The following is a 10,015-nucleotide window of genomic DNA, read 5'->3' on the forward strand; positions in this document are numbered from 1 at the left end:
TCATTTCATACAAATGTGGTACAGCTATAGAACAAATTCTTGGGCTTCCCTGGTGGCGCAGTGGATGAGAGTCCGCCTGCCGATGCAGGGGACACGGGTTCGTGCCCCGATCCCGGAAGATCCCACATGCCGCGGAGCGGCTGGGCCCGCGAGCCATGGCCGCGGAGCCTGTGTGTCCGGAGCCTGTGCTCCGCAACGGGAGAGGCCACAGCAGTGAGAGGCCCGCGTACAGCAAAAAAAAAAAAAAAAAAAAAAAAAAAAAAAAAAAAAAAACAACAAACAGCTATAGAACAAATTCTTAGATCAAAGATATGTATAATTCATAATTTTAATAGACATTTAGAAATCCTCTTCTTAGAGACTGTACCAATTTACACGTCCACCAGCAATATATGAAAGTGCCTGTTTCACAGCACTGTTACCAATACTGTGTGTTAACTTTACAGGTCTTTGTGCACAGAATGACATGACCAGAGCTTTGCATTAAGAAGGTTAATTCAGTGACAGTTTGATAGATGGATAGGAAAAGGCTGAGGACAGTTTACTTACCCCATAGTTTCATTTTGTTTCTAATGATCTACCAAGTGAAAGCCGACTGTATTCATGCTTGAACACATTCCCAAACTTTTCCTATCAGGCTTCTTTTTAGCTGAAGAGTTGATGGCTCAAAGTCTTTTCATGGACTCAATACAAATGTTAGGAGGTTTTTTAATGGCTGCAGTATAGTACATCTGTTTGTCACGCCAATCTCAGCACTGGAGTCAGGAACAACCAGTTTTGTGATTCAGGAATAGAAGGGACAGAGATGGCTGTGGTTTCCCCTTAGGGCTCTAGCAGAGGAGACAATCTAGGGACAGTAAAGAACATGAGATGATGTCTCTGTTAAGAAGAAATCTGTTCCTGCCTCATTCTTGGCCCAAAACAGCCATAAGCCTGATAAAACAATATTGCATGTTAGTTTCAGGAATGTAACTTAGCCATTTCAGTGTTTCCTTTCTGGGTCTCTGTGGACTTCTAACCCTCACTTTAACAGTAAGGCTATATTATCCTCATTTTCTCCTGCCATCACTCAGCTGTTTTTCTTTCTCCTGCGTTCAGTGAGTCATTTCCTCAAGTCTTCCCTGGTTTGGCTTCAAAAATTTAGGATAATCATCAAGAGCTGTCCTCTTCTCCCCTTCAGGCTTAAATTCCTCTCAGTGTTTGAGACCTTTCGCTTCCCAGTGTGTGAGGTGGGTGGGCTCCAGCTAATATCCTTCCTTAAATCTTAGTATGTGTGCTAGAGAGAGCCCCACAGAATGATCGTAAGAAAGAGGTAACAAAATGAATGTTACAGAGAGAGAGAGAGAGAGAGAGAGAGAGAGAGAGAGAGAGGCAGACCCATGCCTCATCCAAATTGCTGATATAGATGCATTGTTAAAATATATAAACTACTGGAAGTTTCCTTCAGAATAACATGGAAACATTAAATGCTTTGTGAGAAACTTCACACAGTTTCTATTCTGCCTTCTAGGTATTTATATTCTTTTATCTGATGTTGTTAAGCACACTTGAGTCCTTAAGTGAGATGGATCTGGGTTCAAGTATAGAAACTACCACCTCCTAGCTGTCTGACCATTGGCAGGTTATTTGACCTGCCTGTGTTTTTCATTTTCTTATCGGAAAACATGGAGAGGGGCTTCCCTGGTGGCGCAGTGGTTGAGAGCCCGCCTGCCAATGCAGGGGACACGGGTTCGTGCCCCGGTCCGGGAAGATCCCACATGCCGTGGAGCAGCTGGGCCCGTGAGCCATGGCCGCTGAGCCTGAGCGTCCGGAGCCTGTGCTCCGCAACGGGAGAGGCCACAGCAGTGAGAGGCCCGCGTACCAAAAAAAAAAAAAAAAAAAAAAACATGGAGAGCATATAGTATCCATCTCACAGGACCGGTGGAGCAATTAAGTGAGGAAAGTCACATAGGAAGTGCTTTATAAATAGTAGCCATTATTACTATCACTCCTGTGGGAATTTAATTGATGCCCACTATTTGCTCATATGTTTTTCTGGGATGTTCACATGGTGTTTAATAAATAACTAGGTCTAGATCAGGTGTTGACAAACTACAACCTACTGGCCAAGTCTGGCCCACACCTTGTATTTGTAAATAAAGTTTTATTGGAATAAAGCCATATCCATGTGTTTATATATTGTCTATGGCTGCTTTTGTTCTACAGTGGCAGAGTTGAGTATTACAACAGAGACCATATGGCCCTCGACACCAAAAATATTCACTAGATGGCCCTTTGCCAAGCCCTGGTCTAGATAGTCATATTTTAAGTGTCTTAAGGTATATAAGTAAATAGATGTGGACAAATTTGTAATTCTGTGTCTCAGTTTCTCTAACTGAAAAATGCATATATTAGGTAAGATAACACCTAAATAGGATCTTTCTAGAACTATTCAGTTATTATTACAACTTATGGAATCTGGGAATTTGCAGTTGGTTTGTTCTTTCTGGTGGGCTCTTCTATAAGCTGTAAGGAGAGAGAAAAAGCAGAAGACAACCCTCAGTGACTCAGATGTCAAATATCATGTGAAATCACGAGAAGCGATTTATCAGAGAGGGGGAGGGCACTTTTGTGAGGCTTTTACTTTTTTCTCTCTGCAGCCAGGTGCAGGAGATCTTGGTAACCACTGGGCCCCTTCCTGGCTGATTTAACAATTTTGCCAATTCTTTGGCTTCAAAAAACCCCATTCTTCTGTCTCCTCACTGCCTGCCCTCCATAACACTTCCTCTCCAGGCTGGCCCCTGACTTTTTGTCTTCCTCTAGCCTGACTTATTCTCCAATGGTTTCTCAGCCCTTGGTTCTCCACTCCCTCCCCCAAATGTGATGAAGATGGGCTGCCAAGTCTCCTGGCCTCCCTCAGCTATGCCAACTGTCCTGCCTCCAGCAGGGCCTCCAGCTCAGGGCCTGAACTCCCAGCAGCAGGGGGACCAGCAAGTCCTATGAAAGGGAAATACCACCAACCAGTAATCTTGTGTCCTTTGAACTTTTGGATTGGGAAGCAGGGAAGGCTGGGAGATGTTTGCCGATTTCCATTGAGCACCTAGGGAACAGCCTTAGACAGTGAGTCATGACCCTGTCTCAGCTCTGCCCCAAACCCAGTGCGAAGTCCTTGGGCTAATCCCTTATCTTCCCTGAGTCTCAGTTTCTCTGTGTAAAATGAAAACAGTTCCTTTCCTGCTCTCCTCACAGGGCTTTATGCAGGTCACATGTATGTGAAAGAGCTTTTTTTCTTTTTCTTTTTAAAATAAATGTTTGATTTATATTTTTTCCATTTCAAAATTACCTCATGCTCAATGGAATATTATTCAGCCATCAAAAGGAATGAAATAATGCCATTTGTAGCAACATAACCTAGAGATTATCATACTAAGTGAGGTAAGTCAGAAAGAAAAAGACAAATACCATATGATATCACTTATATGTGGAATCTAAAATACGAAATATATCAACATATCTGTGAAACAAAAATAGACTCACAGACATAGAGAACAGACTTGTGGTTGCCAAGGGGGAGGGGGTGGGGGAGGGAAGGAGTGGGAGTTTGGAATTAGCAGAGGGAAACTATTACATATAGGATGGATAAACAACAAGCTTCTACTGTATAGCACAGGAAACTATATTCAGTATTCTGTGACAAACCATAATGGAAAAGAATATGAAAAAAAATTGCCTGATGATTATGTGCTATAAGAACATGTGTCATTTTATGGCCACCCAGCAGCATACACACCCTTCATTACACACCCTGATTTCCTCTGGGAGAGTCAGCCTACAACCATTGTAGGTTGTACAATCATCTTGATGAGATTAAAAAAATTCAGCTGCCTGTGCTCTGAAGGCCCAGGTTCTTTCTTTCTTTCTTTCTTTTTAAAATTTTTATTGGAGTATAGTTGATTTACAACATTGTGTTAGTTTCAGGTGTACAGCAAAGTGAATCAGCCATACATATACCTATATCCACTCTTTTTTAGATTCTTTTCCCATATAGGCCATTACAGAGTAGTGAGTAGTGTTCCCTGTGCTATACAGTAGGTCCTTATTAGTTATCTGTTTTTTATATAGTCGTGTGTATATGTCAATCCCAAACTCTCAACTTATCCCTCCCCCCTTTCCCCCCTGGTAACCATAAGTTTGTTCTCTATATCTGTGACTCTATTTCTGTTTTGTAAATAAGTTCATTTGTATCATTTTTTTAGATTCCACATATAAGTGATATCATATGATATTTGTCTTTGTCTGTCTGACGTACTTCACTTAGTATGATCATCTCTAGGTCCATCCATGTTGCTACAAGTGACATTGTTCTTTTTGATGGCTGAGTAGTATTCCATTGTATGTATGTACCACATCTTCTTTATCCACTCCTCTGCCAATGGACATGTAAGTTGCTTCCATGTCCTGGCTATTGTAACTAGTGCTGCTGTGAACATTGGGGTGCAGATTGTTTCTTTCCTGCCTCCTGTGGCCAGAAGGTGGGCTGTGGCTTCAGCTCAGCCCATAGAAGCTCTCTGCTGGGACTTTGATTTTGAGTGTGTGAAATTGGTCAGTGAAAGGAATGGCATTCTTTTATCAGGGCAGCAACGTCTCTACCAGGCTGCTCCACTACAAGACCAGTCCTGTAATTCCTGCTTTCTAGCCCCTGAAGCTAAATTGGTTTCTGCCTATTTCTGGTTGGAGGCCTAGCTCTCCAACTTTCCTGCATTATTTTCAATAAATTTTGTTTAAGTTGGTCAAAATTTATTTCTGTTACCTGTAATCAAAAACCCCAAATGACACACATGCTGAGAACCATTTATGGAGCACTTATTATATGTAGGGCCATGTACTTAGGGCTCTGCATCCATTCTTTAAACTAATCTTCCTAAGAACTGGACATTATTATTTCTACATAACATATGAGGAAACTGAGGGTTTGTGAGGCTGAATAACCTACCCACATTTGTGTAAGGAGCAAGTGACAGAACTGGGAACCAAGGAACCAAGGTTTGAACCAAGATGTCTTTGACTCTAAACATTTTAACCTTTATACTATGTGAAAATGGTATAATAGTGAGAGTTTTGTTTTGTAACCTGTGTTTTTGGTTTAGAAATTTATTATGAACATCTCCATGTCAATAATATTCTTGAACAATATGACAATAATGGCTGCCTAATAATCCATTGTTTGGCTTCACTAACACTTACCTAACCAAATTCATACTGATTGAATTATAAAATGCACTTAATGAATATTCTTAAACTTTACTTTTCTACCTATCTCAAATTTTCTCCTTAAAATAAGATCTTAGATATGAAACTTCTGGGTTTAAAATTCCTGCATAATATTAAGGTTTTTGATGCATATTGACACAGTGCCCATCAGAGAAATCTTATCAAGTTTTGTTCCCATTAAGCATTGTGTTTGGGTACCAACGAAAGGGTTTTTCAATGGGGAAAATTGCTAAAAAGTTACAAAGAGCTCATAAATTAATGCCCTTCTTATTTTAAAAAAAGGTAAAATGCACTTCTAAGTTATATCTACCACAGGGAAATAATATAGAAATAAAAATAAATAAGGATCCAAATTAAGGTGCAACCCGAAATGCAGTTAGTATTCAAAGTGTAGGCATTGGGTTCCTATACAGATCCTTGGAGAAAGGAAATTAATTTTGAGGGTTTTTTTTAAAGGAGCGAAATCAAAGAGGGAAGCAGGAGGATGATCATGATGATGACAATGATAGAGGGGAGGAGGGAGAGGCGGATGGTCATAGTAGCTGCTTAGATTTTCTTTATTTCTGAGGCTTTGCATCTGCATTCCTGCAGGAGACAAAGGAAAGTGAGGTTTCTCAGACTTTTGGTAGCCCCTGTGGTAAGAAGGCAGCGAGGCCACCCAGACTTACATATTTGAGGCAATAAATGGTGATCAAACAGTATGACTTAAAGGGAACAAAACTCTTCTTCTCCATATAACACCCTTTTTATTCCTCAATAAATACACATTGGTTTCTTTTGTAAGAACGCCTACATTAAGATGAAAAGCTGACATCTGAAAATTTTATTGCCCATCATGAAAACTCTAGCTGTAATTATGTCATAAATTTTATTCCAATCATTTAACAAGACCTAAGAGAATGAGATACAGGACTGAATTATTTTCAAAGGGACAGGGGAGCTAGAAAAGTTAAAATTATCATAATGAGGAGGAAGAGATACTTCTAGGAAGTTCTGGAGACATTTGGGAAACAGATGGGAGCTTGAGGCTTCAGGGAGCCTGGAGTGAGGGTAAGGAGAGCCATCAATAGATAGGAAGTGGGATGTATCACAGGGAGAAATAAGAATGAACTTTGCACTATTTGATAGAGTAGTACAGGTATGTTGTAGCAAATGCTAGTAACATGTCAGGGTTTAATGTGAGAAGTGAGTCTCCCAGCACCTCAGTGTATTCCATTGATTTTAGGATCCAGCTCAATATCTTTGAAAGTGGGATGCATCTTACAATCAATGGTGTGTCATTTGGCAGCAGTTTTTTGTTTATTAGTAGTATATAAAGGAATGGTGCATATTAAAATCTATGATGTCTTCAACTTGTGTGTGTGTGTGTGTGAGAGAGAGAGAGAGAGAGAGAGAGGGTGAGAGAGAATACTCTTCATAACAGGAAATGTCTGACAGAATATATATTGACTACTTATTCCATTTACATTAATAGTTGCTATCCTCTTAGTTTTCATTTATTCTTTTTTTTTTTTTGAGAAAGAACCTTATAGATCACTGAACCTGGTGTCTTCATTCTACCGAAGAGGAAATGTCTCTGAGGTATTAGGTGACTTTGTCCCTATCACATGTGTTTTGGGAGCAGTGGTCTGGGTGAGCATTCAGAGCATCACTTCTCAGAAATGACTTATGAATTACAGGGGGTCGGGAGCCCCAAGCAATAGGATCTGTTTGGAGCTGGAAGGACCAAGAGTGGTGAGGGCTGTGCTGTGTGGAAAGTGCTCCTTGATAGCAGCAAACCACCGAAGGGGAGGGAGATGAAGACACTGATCATGGCCTGGGGCAGTCAGTAAGTATGAGAGTGGTGGGAACTACCCTGGTGGCACAGTGGGTAAGAATCCGCCTGCTAATGCAGGGGACATGGTTTGGATCCCTGGTCCTGGAAGATCCCACATGCCGCGGAGCAACTAAGCCCGTGTGCAACTACTGAGCCTGTGCTCTAGAGCCTGCGAACCACAGCTACTGAGCCCACGTGTCACAACTACTGAAGCCCGGGTACCTAGGGCCCGTGCTCCACAAGAGAAGCCACCACAATGAGAAGCCCCCACACCGCAACAAAGAGTAACCCCCGCTCAACACAAGTAGAGAAAGCCCGCGCACAGCAATGAAGACCCAACGCAGCCAAAAAAAAAAAAAAAAGAGTGGTTCCGTTTTACTGACTTTTACTCCTTCCTTCCTCCCTCCCTCCCTTCCTCCCTCCCTCCCTCCCTCCCTTCCTCCCTTCCTCCCTTCCTTCCTTCCCTTCCCTCCTTCCCTCCCTTCCCTCCCTTCCTCCCTCCCTTCTCCATCCCCCTCACTTTAAAAGGCTGTGAGGCATGATAAGATAATGAATTCAGTTATCCCTTTGAATGAGGAGGATGCCTCTTGCCTTCTTGGCCATGGAAGAGACACCTGTTCTGTGTTCTCTACCTAACTTATGGGAATCAGAGTTGCACTTGTTATTTAAGTATAGATTTGTGTTCAGGTGGGCCTGGACGAAGCAGACTGGTCACACTTTTCCCTCCTGAAGGCCCTAAAGTTGTCCCACCTCATTTTTAGCCCCCTTACTGATATTTTACACTCCCTTCCCACAGTTTTCTCTCTCTCCAATTAAATGATGTTCTGACCATCCTCAGGTCTCACTGGGACACAGCTGAGTAGTATTTTCAGGAGCTCTTTTCCAGTCACGATCTTCTTTGAGTCTTGGTGCTGCCATTTGAGCCATGTGACCTTGGGAATGTTGAACCACAGTTTGCTCATCACATGTAGGGATAGTGAGAAGATGAAATGAAATAATGCACACAAAGTCCTTTTGTTTCTCAATGTCAGACACATCACTAATATTCAGTAAATGATAGCAATTTTTATTATTTTTTGTGGTAGCCCCACTTCCCCTTCATCAAGCACTATATTACAATTCTTTCACCATTATAGCAAATTTATTCTCTGTAAATTATAGCTTTTAATATTAATTCATGGTATTTGTGTAATTTTGAGTTGTTACTCTCCCAAGAGTGTTTGCATTCTTCACTTCAATTTTATTTTTTGCAGAGCGTAATGGACCTTCTTATATATATATATATATTTTTGCGGTACGCGGGCCTCTCTCTGTTGTGGCCTCTCCCGTCGCGGAGCACAGGCTCCAGACGCGCAGGCTCAGCGGCCATGGCTCACGGGCCCAGCCGCTCCACGGCATGTGGGATCTTCCCGGACTGGGGCACGAACCCGTGTCCCCTGCATTGGCAGGTGGACGTTCAACCACTGCGCCACCAGGGAAGCCCCAGCCCTTCTTATATTGAAAGAAGTTCAGTAAAGTCATTTCATGGGGTACGCTAATGGGGAGGAGAGGAGGGATGCCTTCCTATCCCCTTTCTCTCCTACTTCCACCTTTAGTTAAGTCTGATCTTATTGTCTACATAAGCATTTCCCCTGGTTCTAAATGCCCTCTTTGTGACAATCCCAGTCTTGTGTACACTGATTCTAGTCGTGGTCTTCCCGAAGGCCCGTCCCATTTAACTTACCTGTTCCAGAAAACCATTCTACACCTTTGAAAGCAGGGACTCTTTTCTTTTTCTTTCTTTCTTTCTTTCCTTCCTTCCTTCCTTCTTCCCTCCCTCTTTTCTTTCTTTCTCTCTCTTTCTCTCTCTTTCTTTCTTCCTTCCTTCCTTTCTTTTCTTTCCTCCCTTCCTCCCTTCCTTCCTTCCCTTCTCTCTCTCTCTCTCTCTCTCTCTCTTTTTTTTCCTTACTATCACCTCCTTCCTTTCTCCTGGTAGTGATACGTTGGATACCCCAGCCAAGCTACATTTCGGATATTTCCACCTCGGACAACTCTCTCCTATGTCTCAAATCCTTGTTAGATCTCTCTCTCTTCCCATGTCTGTATAATAAAATGTACTCTTTCTTCTATTTGTGAATCCAAAAATGACTATGATCATAAATCATAAGTATAGGAGACAACAGTATCCAGTAAAAGGAAGCTGTAAAGATTTTTGTCTTTTTATTGCATTTATTCAGATTGTAAAAGTAAGACAGGGTGGCTTAAAAAGTTTGACGGATTTAAAAAATGTATGAAAGAGAGTCTCATATAACTTCACCTACAAGAGGCAACCTCTGATAACAGTTTGGGGCATATTGGTTCAGGTTTTTGTTTTTGTTTTGTTTTGTTTTCCTGGTGGTGTTAAATTTTGAGGTGTATTTAGGCATAATGAAGAAGAGTTGGTTTCCTGAAACTCTAAAAAGCCTTTGAAAATACCCAGACCTGCTCTTAGGAATCTGCATTAAATCTCCAGTAAAATCTGGTCTTCTTCAAACTGAATATTCAAAATACATAAAAAGAATTCTTATTCAATTTACTATTTTGTTTAATAACTACCATTGCTAAAGTATTGTATTGCACTATTTTCTTAATAAACAAAGTGGCGTTCAGATTCATGATAGGTAAAACAGGCCTAATCTTGAAACTTGGCCACCATTAAAATATTATTTCTGTAAGAAAATGTGTACCAACAAACTTTGGGAAGATAATTTGGGAACAGCTAGTATTTACTTCAAAGGGAACGAAGATTTTGGTCAGAAGCATGCAGAAAAGGACCAGATTTGGAGCAGATTTCACTTCATTAGGTGGTAAAGGAAACCTGGTTTAGGATCCAGCTCTGGCTTAGATGATAAAACCTTGGGCGAGTCAGTGAACTTTGCTTGGCTGTCTGGACCTTGCTAGGTAATATTGTAGCAGATATCAGCGGTATGC

This window comes from Mesoplodon densirostris, chromosome 1, assembly GCF_025265405.1.
Source record: "Mesoplodon densirostris isolate mMesDen1 chromosome 1, mMesDen1 primary haplotype, whole genome shotgun sequence".
In the NCBI taxonomy this organism is placed as follows: domain Eukaryota; kingdom Metazoa; phylum Chordata; class Mammalia; order Artiodactyla; family Ziphiidae; genus Mesoplodon; species Mesoplodon densirostris.